Below are 26,059 nucleotides of genomic sequence, written 5' to 3'. Positions count from 1 at the left end.
CCTCAAAACACCGGAGCCGCTCCTTACAACAGGCGACCTTCGCAAGAACTGGCAGCTCTTCAAACAAAGGTTTGAAATTTTCCTCACTGCGTCAGAGGTCGCAGAAAAGCCTCGGACTGAGTCCAAGAAGACAGCGTTGCTTTTGAGCGTCGCGGGCGCAGAGGCCATTGAAGTCTTTAACACCTTCACGTTTGCAGAAGGCGAGAAGAACGACGACTATGCCACAGTGGCGAAAAAATTTGATGAGTATTGCATTGCACAGACCAATGAGGTTCACGAGCGGTACATATTCAGGAGAAGAATCCAAGCTGCTGGCGAACCAGTGGAGCATTTCTTACGAGACCTGAAGAATCAAGCACGTGCTTGCAACTTTGGCGCTTTGGCGGAATCGATGGTGAGGGACCAAATTGTGTTCGGGATAAATGACGACACGGTACGTGAAAAACTCCTCAGGGACAACAACTTGACCCTGCAGGAAGCAGAACAAGCCTGTAAAGCAGCTGAAGCATCAGCAACTCACAAGGAAATGTGGAACCAGGAACACCAAGTGCAACCTATCAGCAGGACTAGCACGAGCCGCGAAAGCAGAGAACAGACACGTTATGACTGCCGAAACTGCGGCGGAAAACACTCCCCAAGAAGGTGCCCTGCTTTTGGGAAAACGTGCCGTAGATGTCAGCGGAAAACCACTTTGCCAGATGTAAAGCGACGGCAGTCGTTGGCGAGTTGCAAAGCGGCCAAGACGATTTCGACATTCTCGACGTATCCGCAAGGAACGTGTCCAGCAAGCTTGACTGGACGGTGGAAGTTCAAATCAAGAACGCGGCAGTTCAGTTAAAGGTTGACACTGGATCGCAGGCAAATTTGTTGCCTTATGGATTATACGCCAAAATGAACCCACAGCCACCCCTGTACCCCAGCAGTGCGATTTTACGCTCCTACGGCGGAGATGTAATCAAACACATTGGCTTAATGCGGGCCGAAGTCTCTTTAAATGGTTGCATTGCCATGCTGAGCTTTTTCGTGGCACGAAAGGGGCGCCAAGCAATCCTAGGACTTGAGGCGAGTGAACGCCTGGGACTGATTTCACGCGTAAACATCGTGTCGCAAAACAGCTCTGAAGAAGTGGTTGCCAGCTTTCGTCACCTTTTCACTGGCACCGGCTGCGTTAAACCAGTATACCACATGGTGTTTCGCAAGGACGCCACGCCAGTGGTTCAGAGACCTCGTCGAGTACCACTGGGTTTAGAGGAGCCACTTCGGGACGAGTTGTCACGTATGGAACAAGCCGGAATAATTGCAAAAGTCGCTGAGCCAACAGACTGGGTGAGTCCCCTTGTTATCGTACGAAAGAAAGACGGGAAGCTGCGAGTCTGCATGGACCCCAGGAAAATAAATGAGTGCCTCAAGCGCGAGCACTACGCGGTGCCGAGGCGGGAAGACATAGAGGCCGAGCTGGCCGCCGCAAGAGTATTCTCTCGCCTAGATGCAAACGCAGGGTTTCACCAAATTCCCTTAGATGACGAGACGTCTAGCATATTCACTTTTGCGACACCCTTCGGCCGCTATCGATTTTTGCGACTGCCTTTCGGAATATCATCAGCGTCCGAAGTATTTCAGCAAACCCTAAGTGAAATTTTTGACGCGCTTCCTGGCGTTAGAGTGTATGTCGATGACATACTTGTGTGGGGTAATTCCCAACAAGAGCATGACCAACGTCTCAGATCAGCACTAGAAGCGGCAGAACGTGCGGGCCTTACGTTCAATCCAGCAAAGTGCGAGTTTGGCGTTCAACGAATTGAATTCCTGGGTGACGTGATAAACGAAGAAGGAATCCGTCCAAATGCATTCCATGTCGAGTGCATGTTGCAGATGCCACCCCCTAATGATAAACTAGCCGTTCAACGCATGCTGGGTGTCGTGAATTATTTCGGAAAGTTTTTGCCAGCACTAGCAGAAAGGACAACGCTTCTCAGAAGCTTGCTAAAAAAAGACACTGTTTTCGAATGGTCGGCAAATCACGAAAAAGAGTGGAGAGCGCTGTGCGACAGCCTTAGCAAGCAGCCCTTGTTATCAGTTTTTGACCCTGAAAAAGAAACCAGGTTATCATGCGATGCGTCACAAAACGGAATCGGTGCTGCCTTGCTGCAGTATCACAAAGGTGCATGGAAACCGGTTGCTTACGCCTCCAGAGTGCTTACAGATACGCAGCAACGCTATTCACAAATTGAAAAGGAAGCAATGGCCATAGTTTTCGGCTGCGAAAAATTTCACCATTTCATGTATGGGCGGAAGGTTTTCGTTGAGACTGACCATCGTCCGTTGATCTCCATTTCGCAGAAGGCGATCGGTGACATGCCGCCAAGACTGCAGCGATTTTTTTTGCGTCTGCTACGCTATGACATTTCCATGCATTATGTTCCAGGAAAACAGCTTCGATTGGCGGACATGCTGTCCAGGGCTTCCGTTAAGGGCGCAGCAGATAACGCAGACAACGACGACGACGTCGAAGTGCACGCAGTAAGTGTGGTCGATTCTCTTGTCAGCGAAACCACGTGGAAAGAACTGACTTCCGAGACACGGAAGGACACGCAGCTCGCCGCTGTGCTAGAGCACCTGGAGAACGGGCAACCAATTGAAGGACCGCTCAAGCCTTTTGCCGCTGAGCTATCGGAAGTAAAAGGGGTTCTCTTGAAAGGCTGTAAGATTATCATTCCGGCAAGTATGAGGCGCGATATGTTGGCAAGAATTCATCAAGGCCACATGGGAATTAACAAGTGCAAAGAAAGGGCACGGCGCCTGGTGTTCTGGCCAGGAATGAACACTGATATCGAGACGTTTGTACAGGCATGTTCTGTATGTAAAACGTATGCTTACAAGTTGCCGCAAGAGCCTTTGATTATGCGTCCCGTTCCAGACCAACCATGGTACCGCGTCGGCATGGACATTTTTTGCCACGCAGGTCGGTCATACTTGTGTATTTATGATGCCCTATCCAATTTTCCCGAAGTCCAACAGCTCGTAGACACTTCAGCAAAAAGTACTGTAGATGCAGCAAGTGCCATATTTTCCAGATATGGCATACCTGTCGAGGTATGCACTGATAACGGACCTCAGTTTTCCAGTAGAGAATTTGCCATGTTCTCAAAAGTGTACGATTTCAAACACGTGACCTCAAGCCCGTATTTTCCCCGCTCCAACGGACTCGCCGAGAAGGGGGTACAAGTAGTCAAGAGAATCTTGAAGAAAACAACTGAAGCTAAACAAGACTTTTGGCTTGGTCTTCTCGCTTACAGGTCAACTCCACTGGAATGCGGCTGGTCACCAGTCGAAATATTGCAGGGACGCTCGCTGCGAACAACTCTACCAGCCGTTCAGGTCGGACAAAGCCGGCGGGTTGACAAACGCCAGCAAACAGACTACTCAAGAGGGCCACTCGCACCACTCAACAACGGCGAAACGGTCAGAATAAAAGACGGCTCATCATGGAGAAGACAGGCTCGGGTTCTTCGGTCGTCTGGTCAACCAAGGTCATACGTAGTCATGACGGAAGACGGGCAACTCTTGCGACGCAACCGCGAGCATCTGCTACCAACCAGAGAATCGTTTCGCCTTAGGGGTCCTCCTCACGACGACGAAGGTGATTTTGAAGAATACGCTGCCCCTGCCAGCACACAACACGACCCAGAGGCGGCGCAAAGTCCAAACAGCACGGCGAGCATTGTGCCGACAGTTCCGCAACAAGCAGCTGCTCCAAGAAGGACTACAAGACAACGCAGGCCACCTCGGCGCTTAATGTATGACGCGAACTTTCAACAAGTGCCGTGACTGTATTCAGTGCTCTGATCTTTGCTATTTTTGTTGTGCAGTGATTCTTTATTTAACTTCCTTTTTGTTCTCCTGAGCTAAAAACGCTCCTTGTCCTTCGTTTTTTTTTCTCTTTACGAAGGGGGATGTATCGTAATCTGTATCTAATCTGCTCAGCATGCAGCGCGCTCTGTGTTCATGGCAAGATACGCCCCCATGTGATAAGGGCGTTACCCGCATGTTCACATCGTGTATAAAACCAGTGCTGAATAAACGCGAGGGCTTACTTTTGCCCAGCAAGTGACACGCGACGTGTCGTCGTCTGTTCCACTCGATGCAATAAGTGTGCCTCTTTTCCGTTGGTAGAGTGCCCATGTGTTGTCCTTCTTGTGCCGTTGCCGTTGCACGGCCTTTCATTTCAACAGTATTACCTTTAATTACCGCATGCACTAGTGCTGAAAAACATAATAACAACTCATTTAAGCAAGAACACCTACATCCTTTATAAGTACACCAACGTGTACTATGTCAAGCAGGTTGAGGCAATGGCGTTAAGAAAGCCGAATGCCGTGAAAAAGTAAACGGCAGCAAGTTTGGTTAGGTTTATTCGGGTTTAACGTCGCAAAGGGACTCAGGCTTTGAGGGACAAGTAGTGGAGGGCTCCGGAAATTTCGACCACAGCGCACTGCACATGCGGCTCTAGAATTTCGCCTCCATCGAAATTCAGCCGCCGCGGCCGGGATCGAACCCGCATCTTTCGGGTCAGCAGCCGAGCGCCGTAACTACTGACCCACCGTGACGGGGCTAAACGGCAGCAAGGTTCATTCGCTTGGTGTCATCCGCCTTTAAAGAGAGCGGGAGATTTTCGTTCACACGCTTTGCAGTACACAGTCGTCGCGAAATGTGCATATGTATAACTTCCCACATTTACCCACAAATGATGCAAAGTGCCCGATCCTTTTGGAACTTTTGTCATGCATCAACGCATGAAGGTGGCATCGCGGTGTACGAGAGCGCGAATGACTCTTTGTCGTATGCAGCTCCTTGCATTAAGTGCCTTGATCCCATAGCTTAAGCAATCTGAAATCAGGTTCGAATGCAGATGTTTAAAACCGAAACTCGAGAGCGTTTACTCAGTTTACCCGTGACGATGTTTTCACAATCGTCCGATATTAAAAGAAATGACCACAATCAGTATGGTAAAGATTACAAAATGTGTTTAAAACATTGAAAATACATGTAAGAGTGACATATAGATATTTACTCTGCAGCAGTTTAGCGAATTCAAGTTCAAACTTCACCCATCCTTGACTTTGCGAGAAAAAACTGTGCCGGCCACAATATTGTGTTGTAAGATGGCTTCCAAGATGGCGACTTACATGCGTGGACCGCTTTGCTAGCTCAGGTTTACCCCCCTGAGACCTACTTAACTACAGATCTGCACAAATGGCACTGCTCCAGCACGCATGATCTAGTTCATGCCTTTTGCCGCTAGGACAGAAACAGTACAAGCGGCGTGGCGCTAATATAAACCTGTTGAGAAAGTGTCCTTCTCCATTATTTTATTTCCAACAGGGCAGTTTTGTCGTTTGTCCACGTGATCATTATCATCCATTTACCCAGGGGGGTAAAGCTCAGCTAGCAAAGCGGTCCACCCAAGTAAGTTATATATATATATAAACTTCTGGAGTGGAGGTGCGTAAAGCTGAATGGAGACGACGATACTCATGTCACGTGACTTTTGAGGACGCCAGTCTAAAATGGCGTTTCTTTAGGTACATTTCTCGGTACTTTTTTGTTGCAAAATAAGGCAAAAATGGCGTCGCAAAATTTTGAAACGTCTCTAGCCATAGGGTGCGTTCCAATTCTCTAGACGTCCGACAGGGGGAAGGAAAAAAAAGAGGAGAGGCCCTTTCCACACAACACCCTGGGAGAAAAGTGTGGAGGAAATCACGTGGTTTTTTTCTCAATTGGGAGGCCATCTTGTTCCGGCAGCTTAGTAACGGCTTCGTAGTTGCTGTTTACAAACCGGGCAGTAGCAGGCGGCCGCGGCGTAGCATTTGCGGTGCGGCGTAGGCGTACTTTCCTCAACTGCTCGAGTTTGTTTTTATCGTGCTCACAGGCTGACGTTGGCGCCGTTCACTTATATCTCAGGTGGAATTCGCTGCAGAACTCTCGTTGTTGCGTGCATTGATTTCAACGTGCTCGGCGACCATGATCGCACGGGCATTTCGTCTACTGCGTCACTGCTCGGAGCTGTCGGGAGACCGCCGCTGCATTCGCGCTGTTCGTTCACCAGTGATTCAATACGGCGTGCGCTAGAGCGGTCGTCTGCGCAATGTGCGGACGTTTCGCGTGCTGTACGTGCAGTGTGTGTGTGTGCCATTCGCGCTCCCGTTTACATCGGCAGTGAAACCGATCGTTGCTACCTATGCATGTTCTTGCAACGCTCCAGTGATTGTCACTGACGTTGGTATAACTGTCATTTTCGTTTTCCGGCGATTGCGCTTGTTTAAGCGGCGGGGGCCATGACATGGGCGGAGAGCGATATTGTAAAGAATAAGCAGCTGCGCTCGCTTTGCTCTTAGTACACAGAAACTTTGTTACATGCCCGTTTGAAGCGTGTAACGTTTGAAGCGTCTAGCGAGCTATTTGCCTCTGGGATGTGCCGGGCTCAAGTGTATTCGTTCATATCGTGGCCAATTCTGTGTTTTTGGTCGCGCACTATGTTTAGACCGGTTTCCTGTTGCAGGTTTGCAATTGCTTTTCTAGCTGATGTCATGGTCAAGAAGTGCGAAAAAGGCGAAGCTCTAACTGAATTTGGAGGCCTTTCCTCACATGTGTTTATTGTGGCCATGTCCTGTGATAGTGTTATTTGTCGTAAAAAGTACTTAGTAAAATGAGGATCCATATGTGCGCTGAATTTGATGGATTCCTGTGGTTGTGTTCAGGAAAGTAAAAACAGCGCTAAATTTCACAAAAACCACACAGAAAGACGGACAGCGCCCGTCCTGTCCGTCTTTCTGTGTGGTTTGTGTAAAATTTAGTGCTGTTTTTACTTTCCTGAACACAATGTCACACCAACTAGCCCAGCAAAAGGGCCTGTGGTTATGTTGAAGAAAAATAATTTGATGCATTCATTACGTACAATTACATTAAATGAAAATGAAACGCACAATAGATCGACTTTCATTGCCTGCATTGCCGATCACGAGTAAAGTGTGCTACTATGCAATTATTTCACCAAGTAGAGAAAAGCGGAGGGTAGCTGCAGCTCTGCACATTAAATATGAAATGAAATGAGGCACAGCACCATGACTCTTATACTGCAGCCACTGGGGACTCCTAAAGTCTGAAAAGCTACGGTCATATACATTATTCACAATACTAGATCTGTGAATGTGAAACATATGCGATGTTGCCATGCTACAAAGGTTGGATTTAAAGAGGGTGCAGTCACATTTTAAACGCATATTTACTGAAATTTTTTCATTGAGAAAAAGGTGTTCAGAATGGTTGTCCTATGTAAAATTTCAGTCTTTTGGAGGGGGGCGACAACCCCCCCCCCTCCCCCATCCATAAATCCTCCCCTGCCGTCTACTATATGCACTTTGGTCCTCTCCATTTCTGTCACCTCTATGAGTGGCTTTTGGAGTTGTGAATCAAAAGTCATTGTTGGCACGGCCACCATTACAACACGTTATGATACTACATTTTGTGTTCAGGGTCAAGAACTCAAACTTTTTAGTATATTTGCCCATCCTCACTGCTGTATGAGAAAGCATTCCTTGCATAGCCAGCCGCACGAAAACATGCTATGAAGAAAAATATGGTATTCAACACCAACCAGAAAATACTGCATAATTTTTCTTATCCTCACTGCTGCAGCAGAACGCACTATTGACACTGCCAGCTTCCAAAACATACGCAATGGAGGCAGATTGCAACATTCAGCAACAAGAGCTGCAATTAAAGGCAGGTTGAACTCTGAGGTGGGGTGTGGCCATGCATGGCAGCATTGTTCACTGCTGAATCGAAAGCAGACACGTGCACACTTGAGCGACAAAGATTCATTAAAATATTTGCCTTAGCTACTAGCTCATTTCATGGCCTTTACGTTTTTCATATCAGTGGCATGCACTGCTTTGCTGGTTTCGGACTGATGTAGTTGTCGACTTCGCGTGATATTTTGTTTACTTAGTAAATACGCAAAAGCATGAAAGCGTTGGTATCAGTTAACACGATTTTTAAGACATATGAATATACATTCTTTTATTTCAAAGAATACATATTTCATTGCTCTAGACAGTGAGCTTCATCTAATGTACAATGGCATTCTCAATGGCAATGCAGTTATTATTCTTGCGTTCGATCCCTCGGCAAATTCTTTGAGGAGGCCGCGCTGCAGCACGACCCCCCCCCCCCCCCCCCCCACCTCAAACAAAATTCCTGGCTACAACACTGCCAGGGAGGCTTATAATCTCTGCCGTCAGAAAACTAAAAAACCTAGCCAAAAGTGGCGACGGGTACTGCATGTCAACATGGGTCACCGCAGTAATTGAAAGCGAAGGTCACTTCCCGCGCTTGCAGGAGTTCAGATAAGCATTTTTCCCGGCTGCTACTAAATTGTGAACAGGGCCGAGCAGTTGGAGACGCACGAATACGACGCAGTACGAAGCAGTAACTGGAAGTAGCCGCCTGTCTCACACGGGTATTTCCGCTTTATTAACTTTTCCGCTGACGAACACCAGCATAGCGCACCCTAAACCGGCAAGCAGCCAAGCGCCACTCGCGCGGGGGCCTGTTCCCATGCGGTAGCACGCTCCTTCGTTGGCTTTGAAACGCGCGCGCAATCGGCGCGGCGACGAAATGTAAACTGAAGAGCCCGCTGGAACAAGATGGCGCCGAGCTTGTTTCCGGCTTCACAAAATGTCACGTGGCGGCCTCTCCTCTAAATTTTCCTTCCTCCTGGGGACCGATGCTCGATATTCGCCAATCCGCCCAGGGCGGGGCGTACCCGTGACGTGTAATCGGGGTGGTGCGAAAATACGCAACAGCTGAATAGAATGACGACATTGAAGATTAAAGAAAAAAGTATGACAAAAATAAACAGTGTCGTCTGCTACTTGGCGCCAAGTACAAAAAACACTGCCGAGTTGCGGCGCGTACGCGTCGTAGTGCTGTAGAGAAGGACGGTGAAATGCGTTGCGGCGGCGGTCTCGGCGTACGCGCCACACACATTAGCTGAGTGATGGTGCTGAATGCGGCGCGAAAGACCCTGTGGGCCGGTCGTCACGGAAATAAGAGTTTAGCGGTAATTGTACTGCATGAAGCGGCCGGTTATTGACCGAAGGCATCGCGCAGCTCCGTACTTGTGAGATGCGATCAGCGTCACGGGGAGAGGAATTAGCAGAGAAACGGCTGGCTCTCGATCGTAACCTCCACGCGTCAGTGGCGTTGGAAAGCTTTACCTCACCGTGTCACGTCTTCAGCGGTGTAGCGGGGCCTTACACAGCGAGTGTTAGCTGGGAAAAAAAAAACCACGCCTAGTACGGCAGTCCGTTATACATTTTAGGAATCGAGGTACATAGAACTTAACGCTACCCTTGGTTACGTTTGCAAGCGGCCGCGCACGAAACGCGACTACGAATCACGTCAAGCGCAACGACGCTATGAGTGCGTACGTCTTATTATCAAAAGCATCAAATGCGACAGTAAAATAGGGAAATATTGTTTCCCGCCAGAAAAACAGACACAGCTAAATGTGCACTGTCAACAGAAGCATGTATTTCACAGTGTTGGCGTTTCACTTAATCTGAATAGGACATGACACTCATATCTTGCTTTGTGAACATTAACTAAGTCTGCCTGCAAGCAGACTTCATGGACTTCATATAAAAGTAATAGCTTAGAGTGGCAGGTACATTATTTCATTCAAATAAGAAAAGGCTCTCAATGATGCTATTGAATTTCAATGTTTGAAAAGGCCCTCAATCTCGTTAGTTCTGTCTAACAATGAGCACACAGCACTTACCAAGTTCATATAGGCAGGTACACCCCTCGTGTGATGCAAGTACGCACCAAAATGTGAGAGGTGAAACAAAATTTGTCATGCCCATCCCTACCATTCATTTGCTGTAGGACAACAGTAATGCATCCACAGTAGCACCAGGCAGCTCCTCTCAATGCAGCAAGATTCCTTGTAAGAGGGCAACGTGTGGTGTCAAGAGAGGTGAAGTCGGCTGGAAAAAGATATCTTCACATATGCTGCGCAACATTGGGGAACGGGACGAATATAGAGGGGGATAATAAAGGTGAAGGGTGATGCCACATCACAAACAGCTAATGCAGTGTGAAAGACACTTGCTTTATTTGCTTCATGCAAGTTATTGGTTTGGTTTATTGGGGTTTAACGTCCCAAAGCGACTCAGGCTATGAGGGACGGCGTTGTGAAGGGCTCCGGAAATTTCGACTGCCTGGGGTTCTTTAACGTGCATGCAAGTTATTATAATAGCATGCACATACACGCGTATTATCTAGTGCACATGTCATATTAAGCCTGAACATGTCTAGGGATCAGGTCAAGGAGCTGAAGGAGAATAAAAACAACGGTGAGCTAAGAAGGAAGAACAGCAACACAACAAGAAAAGCACAAGCATGCACAGCAGCAAGATAACACACAAATGGGGCAAGAAATGCAAGGCTAACATGACCCCCAGTATTTGAGGGAGGCAGCATCACAGACAAGCAGTGGTATTCTAGCAAAAGGTCTATTAATGCAGCATGATAACACTGGATGATGTGGATTGGTTTTGGCAAGCCCTGTGCACTCCACTAGCAATCTACAAGTCATGTTTCTAGCCTGATGTGCAAGTGCATGACTTTTCCTCTGTGCACACTCCTGACCACATACATATCAGGGCCATTGTTGGTTCTCTTTGAGCAGTGGATCACAATGCCGTTAGGCAACATTTCACCATACACTGTTGCAATAAAGACCCTGTGATGCCACTATTGTGCACTGCAGGAGAGTAATGCTCAATGAAATGCGTTCACTCTCAAAGTACTTTCCTTTACTGTGAACTAAAATAGCAACCCTCTATGTAGACTCAAAATATGACATCTACAGTTCAGTGAAGGGCACCATACCAGATGTAGGTGCTGAAATGTCGGCAAATGTCTGAAAGGACACTGAGGACTAATCGAAGTTGCTCTGCAACAGTAGATTACCACATTCCAATAACAAAGGGCCTACCTGTACTGAGAACAAAGCTTGCGTACAGCTCGGAGATTATTTGTTAAAAGAAGCAGTTCAAAATTACTGTGGTGAAGTGCGTTGGCAGGAAGGCTATTACAGCCCTTGGTTGGTAATAACTTTATTAGTCCCACTTCAGTGGATCAGGCGAGGGTGGGTGAAGGGTATTGAACAGGTCGGCGACGGCCTTCAGGCCACTCTAGGTGACCGGGCACTGTTTGGCTGCGGCGACCTCCAAGGCCCAGGCCATGCTGCAAAGCTGAAGCTCTGCCTGCGAGCTGCGTAGAGAAGCCTCCCATCGCTCCTGTGATTCCATCCCTTGGAAAGGAGGTTTCGGTTTGTTTGGTCAAGCCTGATAGGGACGTTTAAAATCCGCTCTGGTGCTCGAGCATAAGGAACAGGTTGGAGATTTCTCCCCTCAATGCATGTATTGCACTCCACTGCATGAAAAAAAATAGAACACTTAAAATGCCTAGTGGTGTGTGCACATGGAGAGTAAATTGTTTTTTTTTTTTGAGCATGATTAAGGCAGCTTGAAAAATGGTAAGCAAGTCTGACTCAGAGCTTCCACGAGGAGAGTGTTAATGAACAAGAGCTATTCATCACCAATATAATGATAGAACAGGTTGCAAAATGTTGATGAAATTGTTGTCATTGCAAGTGCGTGTGCATATAATTTAAGCCCCCTGAAAAATTATATTGGGTGACATGTGCAACCAGAAAAGAAAGGTACGGAAAGCCTGCACACACCACTGTCACGGAGAGAGGCTGCCATTCAGCAGAAAGCCCAGTGTTATCCAGCCAGCATTGTGTCAAAAAACAAGCTTCACGCTTGGATGTCTGCTGTGAAAGACACTGAAAAGAGGATTTGTAATCTGAATCAAACGTCAGCACATGTCTGAAACTACTTCACTGTATAAAGTAATAGATTTTACATACAAAAAATTAATAAACTTCTGTCTGCTCCCCGCAGGGGGGCGTCTCCAGCATGCAGGCGTTGGTGAGTGGCGACACCACGGGGTATCCCGAGCATCCGCAGGGACATCCCCGCAGGGGGATTATGGTGATGAATGCGTCACCACGGACCCGAGCATCCGCGCTTAGCCGTGCGTGGCATCGCCGTGTCCGGGGAAAAGGGGATCCTGGTGGTTGAGCCAGTGCCGAGCGTTTGGACTCTTAAGGCCCCTGGGCGGAGGCAACACACCACTTTGGCCCCAGTAGACGGCACCTCCGGCCTGACCCGACTGGGGGAAATCGGCAGTCGCCTTTTCCTGTCCTCCCCCTCTATCTTTCACTTTCCTATTTCCTTTCTTACAACTTTCCTGTATCCTCCTCTCTTCTTCGTTTTTTCCTCTTTTTCCTGGCGGTGAGGGTTAACCGTGTGTGACCAGCTACCCTGAGTTGAGTCATATTAGGTTATAGTTAAGGTGTACAGCTGGCGTTGGCAAGACTTTCGTTCCTGTCGCGTCCCCTCGTTGGACTCCCTGGTGGGTGGCTGGCACCCTGACCGAAAAACATCAAATTTTTATGGCTCCTCCCCTTTCCAAACCTTATATCTCTCTCAAAAGAGGGCGGAATGAGGCAACAGACTTTTTCGTAAAGAAGAAACCGTCATTCACAAAGTTTCACGTAATTCACAGCAACTGTGAAGAAAAAGAAGCACGAATTATATCCCCATTTCTTGTCACCTTAGGGCCTGGCTACAAGGTATCAAAAATGGCCAGCGGCGACCTACTTCTTGAACTACGCGAGAGCATCCAGTGCTCAAAAATCTCAAACATCGATTCCACAGGGGGCATCTCTGTCTCCGTAACACCCCACCGATCCCTCAACACAGTCAAAGGCGTGATCTCAGAGGCTCACTTTATCCACCTAACAGAAACTGAAATGCTTCAAGGACTATCCGAACAAAATGTAATTGATGTCCACAGGATCAAAATCCGCAAAGATAACAAGGAAATAGACACCAAACACATGGTGCTCACATTTAACACCAGCAGCTTGCCCGAAACAATCGATGTCGGATACTTGAAAGTCAACGTCAGGCACTACATACCCAATCCCCGCCGCTGTTTTAACTGTCAGAGGTTTGGCCATGGCTCACAGAGCTGCCGCGGCCGCAAAACCTGCGCGAAATGCGCTTCAAAGGATCACCAGTCTGAGGAATACGACGCAGCACTACGTTGCGCGAACTGTGAAGGAGCCCACGCTGCATACTCCAGTTCGTGTCCGTCCTGGAAAAAGGAGAGAGAAATTATTACAATAAAGATCAAAGAAAATATTTCATTCAAAGAAGCGAGGAGGCGTTTTGCGCTTACCAATTCATTCTCCTTCACAGCAAAACCCAACTTCGCTGATTTGGTGCGCGGGGGCGTAGCACCACACAGCGCTCCGGCACCTGCCGCGGCCACTCCCGCCGCGCCTGTGGCAGTGCCATCAACGGCCCAGGCAGAGACAGCCAAGGCTGCTCTGCCAACTACAAGCCAGGGAGTGCCGGCCCATGGGCCAGCATCCCGCAGGACTTCCCCCCGTCGGGGGAGGCCTGACTCCAACACATCCGCGGCTTCACGGTCCTCCAGCACGTCGGGTGAGGTGATGGATACAACTACCAGTCCGCCCGCTTTGCAGCGGCGAAATCGCTCTCATGAGCGAAGAAAAGACAGGACCCCGATAACGGGCCCAGAAGACAAGTAAATCCCTTCAGTTCTCATTCAAAAACATAAACATGACTTTCCTACTTCAATGGAATTGTAGAGGATTGCTTAGGAATTACAATGACATAACACATTTTCTTGGATCAATGCTTCCTGTAGCTTTGTGTCTTCAGGAAACCAACCTCGGTCCAGAACATAGACATTATAAAACATTCCAACGCGATCGCGAGCATGCAAACAGACTCTCAGGAGGCGTCGCAGTTGTCACTCAGAGTGGTGTCCCTGCAAAAAAATCAATCTTAACACAAAACTGGAAGGGGTTGCGGTTAGCGTCGTTAGCTACAAAACCATAACGATATGTTCTGTATATCTTCCCCCGGACATGGCGTTAACAATGCAAGCTTTAGAAGGCCTGATAAATGAACTACCGGAGCCATTCCTGGTAGTTGGTGATCTTAACGCTCACTCACCGTTCTGGGGAAGCGAACGCTGTGACTCGAGGGGCCAAATAATAGGAGATTTTATCCTCTCAAATAATATCTGTCTTTTAAATACAGGAAAAGCGACATATTGTTGCCCACGCTCGGGAGGGATGAGCTCCCTCGATCTAGCTTTCTCATCGCCATCTATTTTTAACGATTTTAAATGGGATGTCATTGACAACCCATATGGCAGTGATCACCTTCCAGTACGAATTAGTTTAACATCTGCACCACAAATCATCCGAACAAAACCGCGACGTTGGAAGCTTCATCTCGCTGACTGGTCACTTTTTAGAGCTAACGCAACTTTAGAAAATATAGTTTTAGATAATTTAAGCATTGACCAGATAAACGAATTGTTCACAAATTGTATCGTAACTTCGGCACAGTTGGCTATTCCGCAGTATTCAGGAGTGGTGTGACAAAACCGCAAAGTGTGGTGGACAAAAGACTGTTAGGAAGCAAAAAAAACAACAAAATAGAGCTTGGGGTAAGTTTCGAAGGTATCCGACACATCAGAACCTCTTAAATATTAAAAAGGCGAGAGCTAAAGCTCGGTACGTTCGCCGCAGTGCTGAGAAAGCCCCATGGCAGAGATGTGTTTCATCCATCAACAGTTCAACTACATCAAAAAAGATGTGGGAACAGGTGCGTAAATTAGACGGCAAATTCTCTCCCTTTACAGCACCATTTCTAACAGCCCCTGGAACACAAACAAGTGTAGATCAACAGGCTGACATACGAGGACAACATTTCTCTGACGTTTCAAGCTCTTCACACTGCACACAGTCATTCTTAAAACACAAAAAACACAACTGAAAAGCAGAAACTTCCAACGACTGGCAGTACAAATGAAACATATAATGCAATATTTACAATCCAGGGGATCCAAAACGTACTGTCCTCCGGTAAACAGAGGGCACCTTGCCCGGATGATGTGCATTATCAAATGCTTGCCCACCTGTCTGAAGCTGCTGTAGGAGCACTTCGTCAATTTTTCAACAAGATATGGGTGTCCGGAAAGATGCCGGAGGCTTATAAAAAAGCAGTTATCGTACCGTTCTTAAAACCTGGAAAACCGCCCACCTCCCCTAATAGTTATAGGCCGATAGCTCTTACAAGTTGTTGTCGTGTCCGGTCGCTGTGTTGAATGCAGCGAAAGACGCACACGGTACTTTTAGACTTCGTTTATTTAAAGCCGATGAGGGTGCGACCAGCGTCGACCGAGGCAGCAGCCGAACTGGCCGCCCGAAGAAAGGAGGGAGCGGAGAAGCGTCCACGGGAGGGAGTGGCTTCCCAGAACAGGAGGAGGGTGCGGGGGCGCACCATGGGGGGGCATCTGGCGACAGCGTGCGACGAAAGGCAAGTGGTCGTTAGGAGGAGGATGCGAGTGGTCGTTAGGAGGAGGACGCGGGGGCGCACACACACAAAAGCAATAAGGGGACACAACACTTCCTTCCCCCTTTGAAAGTTGCCTGGTATCGTGCAGGGGGTCGGCGCTCACGCGTGGAGGCGCGCTGGCTTTGTGCGCGCGGGGGAGAAACACTTGTAGGCTGGCTGTTGTTCGCTGTGTCTCCTAGGTCTGTCCTGGGCGAAGTCTCTTCTTCCGGGAAGAGGTGCCAGGCTATGTGGGAAGATGGTGCACGTGTTCTCTCCGCTGGCGGACAGCTCTCAGACGGCGTCGTAAATCTACGCAGCTGGTTGAGATGTCGGCGTGCTACTGTGCCATGTATGTTGACGAGCCAAGAGCGCAGGCCTATGCGTCTGACAATTGTAGCTTCCTCCCAGCGTGGCTTTTTCAGAAACTGTCGGGCGAGGACGCGCTGCCCCTCATTAAGCGTGCCGCAGCGCGGAATTGCTTTTTCTTCCCGGAACGTCTCTGCCTTTGGCTCGGGGAGGATGGCTGTGAGCTGGGTTCGCATTTCACGCTCGAACATCATTTTCGAGGGGGTCTCGCCTGTTGTGCTCTGAACCGTCGTGTGCTGCTTGAAGAGAAAGCGCGCAAGGCGGCGCTGCAGCGAGCCTGTCTGATCTCTTTCAAGGGCGCGTTTTAGCTCGGCTACGTAGCGCTCGGCTTGTCCGTTTGTCGCTGGGTGGTAGGGGGCCGATGTAACTGATGAGATCCCGTTGTCGCGATAAAACTTGAGGATCTCCGCTGACACAAACGGTGTTCCGTTGTCCGACACTACCTTGCGCGGCAGGCCGAACGTTGCAAATAGTGATCGGAGGTTGTCAATGACTGCTGCCGAAGTCGTCTGTCCCATTTGCCTTATCTCAAGCCACTTTGTGTAGGCATCTACGACCACAAGGAAAGTGCAGCCCTCAATTGGTACTGCAAAATCAATGTGCAGTGTGTGCCATGGTGTGTCTGGCTTTTCCCATTCTGGGACAGGAGCTTTCGGCGGGGCGCTCCGGCTGCTCTGGCAAGGCTTGCATTCTCGCACCACTGTTTCGATGTCGTTGTCAATGCCAGGCCACCACATGTAGCTTCTGGCACACTTTTTCATTGCAACGATGCCCCGATGTCCGGCGTGGATGAGAGACATAGCTTGTGCGCGTAGTTCTCTCGGCATCACAACTCGGGACCCAAATATGATGCAGCCGCGATGGGTGCTCAACTCTGTAGCTCGCCTGCGGTAAGCGTCGAAGTTGTCCCCTTTGAGTTTATGCTCGTTGCCTTGTTGAACAGCTGTGTAAACTAGCCGGAGAGCTGCGCACTTCTGCGTAGATGCTGCAACTGTGCCTGCTGTAAGCGGAGGTTCTGGCAGTGCTTCGAACATCAGAACGTCTCCTGGTGGAAATGGTTCGTCAAAAGTTGCGTCTAGTGGCAGACGGCTTAGCGCATCGGCGTTTTGATGTTTACCAACCATGTTCTGGCTCGGCGTCTGGTGTATGCCGCATATCATCACGCCTAGTGGAGAAAACCAGTTTCTCCCTAGAAGGCTTGATCCTGTGCCCTTCACAACAAGCAGAGGTAGCGTATGGGTCTGGCCGTTGTAGTTAACCTGCACGTTGGCAGAGCCCAATAGTGGCAGATTCTGTCCTGACCACGTTCGCAGGTGCGTGTCGTCTTGTTGCAGGGCGGGTGCGTCAGATGGCCATGAAGTTCGGAACGTGTCCTCACTGATCAGAGTACAGGCTGCGCCGGAGTCCACCTCGAACTTAATCAGCTGGTGATGTACGCTTACTTCTGTAAAAATCTTCGGTCGCGTGCCGAGATTCATGGTGTTCAGGTCGTACAACACAGATGGTGTTGCTGATGTTGTTCCATGGAGATCAGATAGCGGCGTATTCTCTGAGGCGTTGACGCTGTGATTAGGCTGGGAAGGTGACTTTATCTTGGCAAGTCTCCGTTTCGTAATGCATGCTCTTTCGATATGCCCTCGCTTGTGGCAAAAATTACACGTGGCTGACTGGAATCGACATCCCTGGGGGTTGTGTTGGTCGTCACACCGCCAGCAGCGTTGTGCCTTTTTGACCGATTTTACAACAACAGAAGGCTTGCGCACCTGGTTGCTTGTCTGGTGTACCGGCTCGGTGTTCCGGCGAATCCCTCTCTGCTGGTGACCGGCGCTCTCCGCTCGAACGGCGATGTCGTAAGCTTTGCTGAATCTGAGGTCCTTCTCAGCGAACAGGCGCTGCTGCAGTGACTCGTCACTCAGTCCGCACACAAATCTGTCGCGTAACATCACGTCCAAGGGAAGCATGGTGGTGTTAGCAGAAGAAGCTGCGTCTCCCTCCTGCCCGGTAGCTGTAGTCGACAGCGTTCCAAAATTGCAGTCGGCAGCGAGCTTCTTGAGCGCGGCTACGTAGGCGCTCACAGTTTCTCCTCCCAGTTGATCTCGTCGTTGGAAGCGAGCCCGGCTGTAGACCTCGGATGGCCTTGGGTCGTAGTGCTTTTGCAGCGCTTTTACGATGTCGTCGTAAGACACTGCCGCTGGTGTGCTTGGCTGAATAAGGGCGCAGACAGTATCGTAGGTCTGCTCCCCGCACAGCGTCAGCAGGTTGGCCCTCTTCAAGGCTGGGTCTGTGATGTTGTTAGCTTCAAAGTAGAACTGAAGACGTCCAACCCACGATGACCACGATGAGCCGTTGAATTCTGGTATCTGATTGGGAAACCTTCGCGTAGCCATGGCTTGTCAATAGCGTTGCGTAGCGCGGGTCGAATCCACTTTCTCGTCGCCACTGTCGTGTCCGGTCGCTGTGTTGAATGCAGCGAAAGACGCACACGGTACTTTTAGACTTCGTTTATTTAAAGCCGATGAGGGTGCGACCAGCGTCGACCGAGGCAGCAGCCGAACTGGCCGCCCGAAGAAAGGAGGGAGCGGAGAAGCGTCCACGGGAGGGAGTGGCTTCCCAGAACAGGAGGAGGGTGCGGGGGCGCACCATGGGGGGGCATCTGGCGACAGCGTGCGACGAAAGGCAAGTGGTCGTTAGGAGGAGGATGCGAGTGGTCGTTAGGAGGAGGACGCGGGGGCGCACACACACAAAAGCAATAAGGGGACACAACAGTTGTATAGCAAAATCATTTGAAAGTGTGCTCAATGCTAGGCTCATGTTCATTCTTGAATCACGCGAACTCCTTGACATCCACCAGTGCGGATTTAAGAAAGGTTGTTCGACAACTGACCATCTCGTCCGCTTAGAAAACACAGTTCGAGAGGCGTTCATACATCAACAACACTGTCTGGCAGTCTTCTTTGACATGGAGAAAGCGTACGATACCACATGGAGATGTGCGATTCTACGCGACTTGGCAGATCTCGGCATCTGGGGTAGGATATTGAACAGCCTGAAGGATTTCCTGTCAGACCGGTCTTTTCAGGTGCGCCTGGGTGGAAGCCTTTCGATGAGCTTTGTCCAGGATAATGGGGTACCGCAGGTACCGCAGGGCAGTACCACTCTTTTTGTCGTGAAAATGAATACCATAGAGAAATAATTCCCAACTCCATTATGCATTCCGTGTATGTCGACGACCTTCAGATTGCTTGCACGTCCTCTAGCCTGTCAACGTGTGAGAGGCTTACAACTCACATTAAACAAGTTAGCAGTCTGGGCAGACAAAAATGGGTTCAAGTTCTCTCCACTGAAAACAGTGGCTGTTACTTTCTCGCTTAAAAGAGGCTTGCAGATCGATCCGAACTTACACCTAAATAGAACCACACTACCGGTAAAGCAAAAACATAAATTTTTAGAAATAACATTTGATAAAAAACTGACATTTCTGCCGCACATAAACAACTTGAAAGTAAAGGCCTCCCGTGCCATGAATATCCTTAAAGTACTCTCAAGGAAACGCTGGGGATCGGACAGAGCATGCCTACTTCATATCTACCGTTCTTTAGTGCACTCATGTCTAGATTATGGGAGTATAGTGTACGGCTCGGCAAGGCCTTCATATCTCAAAAGATTAGATCCAGTTCATAATCTAGGTATCCGCCTTTCTTGTGGAGCATACAGAACGTCCCCGGTAATGAGCCTTCATGTTGAAGCAAATGAGCCATCACTAGAAGATAGAAGAAAAGCACTTAGATGTTCATACATTCTTAGAATTAGGTCGCGAAGAAAACACGGCTGTTATTCAATCGTCACAACATGCCCGTCTCGAATAATATTTACAAATAAGCCCCAAGCAACCAGGCCTTTGCTAATGCGGTTTGAGGAGATCTGCCGAGAACCTGACTTATCAGAAACATTACCAAATGTCGCAGAACGTTGCGACGCATTTGGCCCTTGGTACAGTTTTCCGTCGATCTGTGATATAAGTCTTACACAATTCAACAAGAAACAAACTCAAACAGAACACATCATACAAGAGTTCCTTACACTAAAGGAAAAATATGATATCTACATCGAGTTCTATAGTGACGGATCGAAAACTACAGGTTATGTTGGAAGTGCAGTAGTGGAAGGGAACTGGGAAAAATAGTAAGGCTTCCTCAGTGTGCATCAGTTTTTACAGCCGAGTGTTATGCTGTGTTTCTTGCTACGGAGAAAATAATAAGCAAAAACATTGAAAACAGTATTATCTACACAGACTCCCTCAGTGTACTTAAAGCACTACAGTCCAGAAATGCGGTCATGCCATCACTAGGTACTGTCATACATAACATAACAAGGATCGTAACACAAGGGCATAACATAAAATTATGTTGGGTTCCAAGCCATGTTGGAATTGATGGTAACGAGAGAGCGGACGCATGTGCTGCTCAAGCCCACAACAAGGAGATACAGAAAATAAGCATACCACATAATGATTGTATGAAGCTAGTTCAGAGTAGACTGAGGAACAAATGGCAGAGCACATGGAATAGTCAGATAAATAACAAGCTACACTTAATAAAACCAATATTAGGGGAATGCAAATCATGCACACATCAGGAACGTTTTTTTGAAGTTATTTTATGTCGTTTACGTATTGGACACACACACATTACCCACAACTTTCTACTAACAAAACAAGACAAACCTACCTGTGAAAAATGCGGAGATGAAGTGACAGTAAGTCATATCTTAATCTCATGCATAGAACTTGAAACACTCAGAAAGAAGTTTTTTACCCCGTTTTACAACCAGCACATCCCTTTTCATCCGTCATTGATTTTAGGTGAAGAAGCTCTTATTGATAAGTCAAGCGTTTTTAACTTTTTAAAAGAAGCCAATGTACTCTCGAAACTCTGAACAATGGTCAGTTTTTTACAACTTGCGAATTTTTTTCGAACCACACCGCAGCCACCCTCTCGTCGTGAGAAGAGGGCTGAGGTCACTATTCTATAGGTTGGGATCCTCGACATCCTTGCGCAGCCAAGGATGGACGCTGAGGCTACCTGACCTTTTTAATGTTTTTACCTTTAGCCATTCCTAAATCTCTTGTTCTCTGTTATTAGTAGGTAGGTAAACGTTTAGGCCCTTTACACCACTGATCACATTTCACAATTTTATTAAATCACGCAGAAATTATTTCCTATACCTTGTTCTTGGCGCATGCTGGCCTTAGTTGCCTATGTGCCATTAAACCCAACACAACACACAAACTTCTGCCTGCCTTGAAACCCATGACCCCTAGATTGCCAGCCAGGCACGCTACCAACTAGGCCGTATTGACTTTGCTGATGTACAAAGGGCGGGTGGGTAGTGATGTGCAGGGGCTGTTGGCTTAATTTGAAGCCTAGCAATGTAATTACTGCAGTGAAGTAGAGATGTGCCAATTAGTGAGAAAGTAATTACAGTAACATTACGTAGGTGAACTGCAGTCTGGAAGAGTTCAAAGACATGAATGTGGAACCTGTGTTGAGGCAACTGTGATTGATGTGTGAACACGAATGAAGAACAGTGACTGTGTGTGTGAAGAGAAACCGCTGCAGGGAGCCATAAACACTGTTGTGCCATACCCATGAATGCTGAGCTTAAGTGTGCCCCTACATTTTTGGAGAGTTGCCATGCATCTTAGGTGTTGCAAATTGCCTACAAGGAGTGAGGAGTCTTTTACTTGCACAGTGAAAAGTTTGTGGAAGCCATTATTGGCAAAATAATTTATTTTCATCACTGAACTTCATGCATCATAGAATTCATTATGCAGCCTAACTGCGAATCATTACCTAGTGCAGCAATACATACTGACGAATATGTCTCGTCTACAAAGATAAGAATTTTTTCGGGACTGACCAGTCTTTCATAGACGTTTGACAGTGGTGTACGTGCGCATTAGTGTTGCCTAGTTTGCAAACTGAAGTAGCCAGCAGTCACCTTTGCTAAACAGAAAAATGGCAGCACGTACACTGATATGGTCCAGTCACACTAAGTGTGCAGAGGGTAAACAGGTTGTCTAGGATTTGTCTTAAAATGACCAAACAGCAACCCCAACTTATATGAAGCAGAGTGCAAGGGGACGAGTCAGTGAAAATGGGGTCTAACACAGTTTCGCAGGGAGGACAGGTGGGCAGTGACCTTCGATTCAAGGCTGCATTCAAGGTTGATTGCCCAGCACACAAAAAGATCCCGGACCTGGGAAGACCGAATGCATAACCCAGAAAGATCAACAAAGTTTACTACTACTACTACGACTATTATGAACCATTTCCAGTTGAATTATTGAACCGGATCATGCCCTTCCAGCTACAAAATGCCATTTGGAGCTTTATTATTGAAACACAAATTATGTCCAGCTGCATAATTTATGCTTCCTGTTACCTTCAACTGGATTAATGTACAATTTGTAGGTTTTCGTCGGGTACAAATTTCAGGGTAGAGGATCGGAATGGGCACACGTGTCAAAACGCTGGCCAGGCCTTGCATTTTCATCTGGGAAATTGACCATGAAACAATTACGACACAGCGACCATTCTGTATGTTGAGCATGTTCTGGACTACTGGCTCTCAACAAACACAAAAGCAAACAGAAAAGCACTGCTGAAAGCATGTCCAGTCAACACCCTGGTGCTAGAAAAAAACCTTTTTGGTGCCTTCCCGTCCTTCACTGAACTTAAGCACCAAATAAAATCTGCGTTGTATACAAGGAGAACACATAGGGAGGCACCACACGAAGGGACAGCACTTCTTCACAATCACCAAAGCACGTGTTGAAGCACACAGTCAGCAAGTTGGCAGACGGAAGACTGAAAACACTTGGGACACTTCCTGACTCACACAAAAATGCAGCACCACACAAAAATGATTTCTACTGTCATGGATACCACCAATATTTAAAGAACAGCACCAAAATGATGAAGACTTCACCAGCTTTCTAGCAGTATGCTATCAAACTTGAAGCAAAGCAAATGTACGCTGATTACTTGTGGCATAGCTACACGCGACAACCGCGGCAGTGAGTGCAATTCCCGCACGCCGCTGCTGATCATGCACTTCCGGTCTGTCAGGTAGAATCCAAATGGTGCTCTGTCCTGCTCCTTGTCGTAGATATTGGTGCTCCTGCTATTACCACCACTTGCCAGTGGTGTCATGGTCCTGCAGCTGTGTGTGGATTAATATGTTGTGTTGCACAGTGCAAGCTCCGCCGACCTTCGCAGAGAAATCTTGACCATGCCGTACGATGACCATGACACCTTTGCAGACACCTCATGTACTCGATCAACAACCCGGTATGACCACCCAGCTAGGCAGCCAGTCCAGCGCAGGGGTGAGCGAAGATGAATCTGGCATCATGACTCCCGAGCTCACGAGACCCCACGGTGAAAGTGGTCCGCCACATCTGCATAAGATGCACACCATCACCCGCACAATAATCAACGCTGAGCAATGCAATCTCCTAACGAGCTAGACATTGCGTTTCCAAATATGAAATTGTTGAAGCCACAGCCACCAATCCCAGCTGATTTGCTAACCTCTGCATCCGACTTCTGGGCGTCCCCTGCTGGTTTAGTTACCTCGGAATCTAATGTGTTAGCCGAATAGACTGATAGTTATCTGTTCTCTGGGTTATATTTCTTGTTTGTCATTAACTTAAGGTTGTACTCTAATCCACACTGCTGTCTCTCAAGCTTTCCCCATCATTTTACTCCTAACAACGGGCTGCATTGTCCCGGTTATTTTAAAATCTTTTCTGTAATGTCCATTTTTCACCCTCTCAGACAGGTGGTGGCTGTTAACTATATGCCTTTCGATCTATATTTTCTTGCAACGGTTATTAGCACACTGTTGTTCGTTACACTACCTGCACAGCATCTCTAGCTCACACCAAGCGTGTGCCCCGATGCTTGACCCGCATGAGTGAAGTGCAGGCATCTGAAGAACATTTACCGCAGGCGAAGCACAGCTTCTGCAGCCATGAAAAGAAAGGGAAGGAGGGAAAGTGCACATCACTGGGTGCATACATGCACAGTGATAAGCCGCAATAGGTGGTTACTACAACAGTGCCTTCCAACTATACTCCTACCTGTCCTTATTTTCGTGGTAATTTCTTTCTCATAGTCCAGATCCAGAGTCACTACTTGGCTTAGATGCTGTACAATGCCAGTGCATGTTAAAGGACCCTAGGCAGTCAAAATTAATCCGAAGCTCAGCCCCATGGCATCTCTAGCCAACAAAAGACAGGTCTCTCATAGGCCATGTGCAGCTTTGGGATGCTAAACCCCTGCATACCATGCCAATATCTCTCTGACCGTCGTAAACTGTTGTTCTTTTCACAAACTGCTAAAAATTAATTTTCGCCCTATGATTTCTTTGAGACTAGCAGTGCACTTGGTTTAGGTCTTCAAGCACGCACTGTAAATTCAGCCACTGAATTGCAATGTCTGACTGGAATGTGACAATTTGATTGGGACCTGAAACAGACATTTGACAGCCCAAATGGGAGTCGAATTGCAAATCTAAAATCAATTGGGTTGTCCAGCTTTAACTGTAATGCCAATTTCAGTCTAATTGATACCAATTACGGTACCATTTATCTTTCTTTACAGGGACACATTCGTCTGCTGGTGGCTCTGTAGAGATCATCAGATGTGGAGCAGAGGGACAGTAGCCTCGCAGAGAGGTTGCGGAGTAAGGTGGAGCGAGAGGCTGTGCATGAAGCCAGGTCTTGACAGAATCGCGACACACTAGAGCGCAAGTGCCTTCTGGACACCTTTAACTCCACCTGGAAATCTGGTGCCCACCAGACAATTGGCTCGTTGCAGTTGTCACCCCCCATCCTCAAGCATGGTAAGTAACCATCTCCCCATACATCTCACCTCTGCAGCTTGCAAGGTCATCGAACGTAAGTTTCTGCGCTGCCTCACCTGCTTGCAAGGGCTTTTAACTTTTTCCACGAAACTGGAAGCAACTTTCCCCAATTCCGCTGATTCTAAAAGCGCAAACAAGACAAGGACGACGGAAGGAAGCGTACAACAACAGCGCTTGTGTTGTGCATTTCCTTCCGTCCTCCTTGTCTGTTTGCACTGCTTTGGAATGAGTACCTACCAACTCGCCCAGGCTTCTACTTTGGCTGTTCCCTTGCACTGCCGACTCAGTCAACAATGTCGTTTCTAATCTCGAACAGTCCCTATGTAGAAACCACACAGCCTTCCTCTTCTTACTTGAAATCCAAAGTGCTTTTGACCTCATCCAACACTCCGCCATGCTCTCCGCACTTTCACAACATGGAGTCTCGGGCCATGTCCTCCTCCTTCTCATGTCAGAGTAGGACACTGCCTAAGCTTCAGCAGGACCCTACCCAGGGGAGCTCCTCATGGTCCTGTTCTTTCACCTTTGCTCTCTAACCTAGTAGTCTCTCCCCTTCCCAGGGAAACTCCCTCTGTCCTCCACACAACTATATATGCTAAAGACATCGCTCTTTGGACAGCGTCAGACCTTGAATCTCTTGGCCTCTCACACTCCACAGCCAAATCCAAGACCATCCTGCTGCTCGAAACACTTTCCCCAACCTCCTCCTTCACAGCGCCTCTATTCCCTGGCTTAGCAAAGTCTGGTACCAAGGCCTACTCATAGACTCCAACATATAAAACAGGAAGCTACCATTTCTTAATCTATTGCAGAATTGCGCTAAGTCAACCGTGTGCTCCAACAGCTCCTTGCACGAGGCAAGGGATGCACACCCACCTGGGCTCTCCTCATCCTTCACGCAGTTTCCATTGGTCGCTTTCTTTATGCTCTTCCCCTCATCGGTCTCACAAAAAAAGCACGGACTCACCTCAATATGGAACACCATAATGCCAATCGCATTTGCCTGGGATTCCCCTCTGACTCTCAAGTTGATGCCACCTACGTCGAAGCTGGTCACTGGCCCCTCTCCCTTCATGCACATCAACTGTCTCCCCATCATGCAGACCACTTTCTCTCAAGAATACGAGCCCACGAACTGTCCCATATGCGGAAAATTGTAACAGAATGCGACAACCTTATACCTG

The 26,059-nt window shown here is 48.1% G+C and overlaps 1 protein-coding gene and 1 pseudogene across 1 annotated transcript in view; both read left to right on the top strand.

The window, feature by feature from the left end:
- LOC149338141 (uncharacterized) overlaps nt 1-26,059 on the top strand; it is a 253,076-nt gene that overhangs the window by 100,524 nt on the left and 126,493 nt on the right. The gene's annotated exons all lie outside the window — the stretch shown is intronic.
- LOC149338145 (uncharacterized) overlaps nt 1-26,059 on the top strand; it is a 45,801-nt pseudogene that overhangs the window by 18,192 nt on the left and 1,550 nt on the right.

Source organism: Amblyomma mixtum, chromosome 6, assembly GCF_055824585.1.
Source record: "Amblyomma mixtum isolate Tamu chromosome 6, ASM5582458v1, whole genome shotgun sequence".
NCBI lineage: Eukaryota > Metazoa > Arthropoda > Arachnida > Ixodida > Ixodidae > Amblyomma > Amblyomma mixtum.
This window is presented reverse-complemented; position numbering and strand designations above follow the sequence as displayed.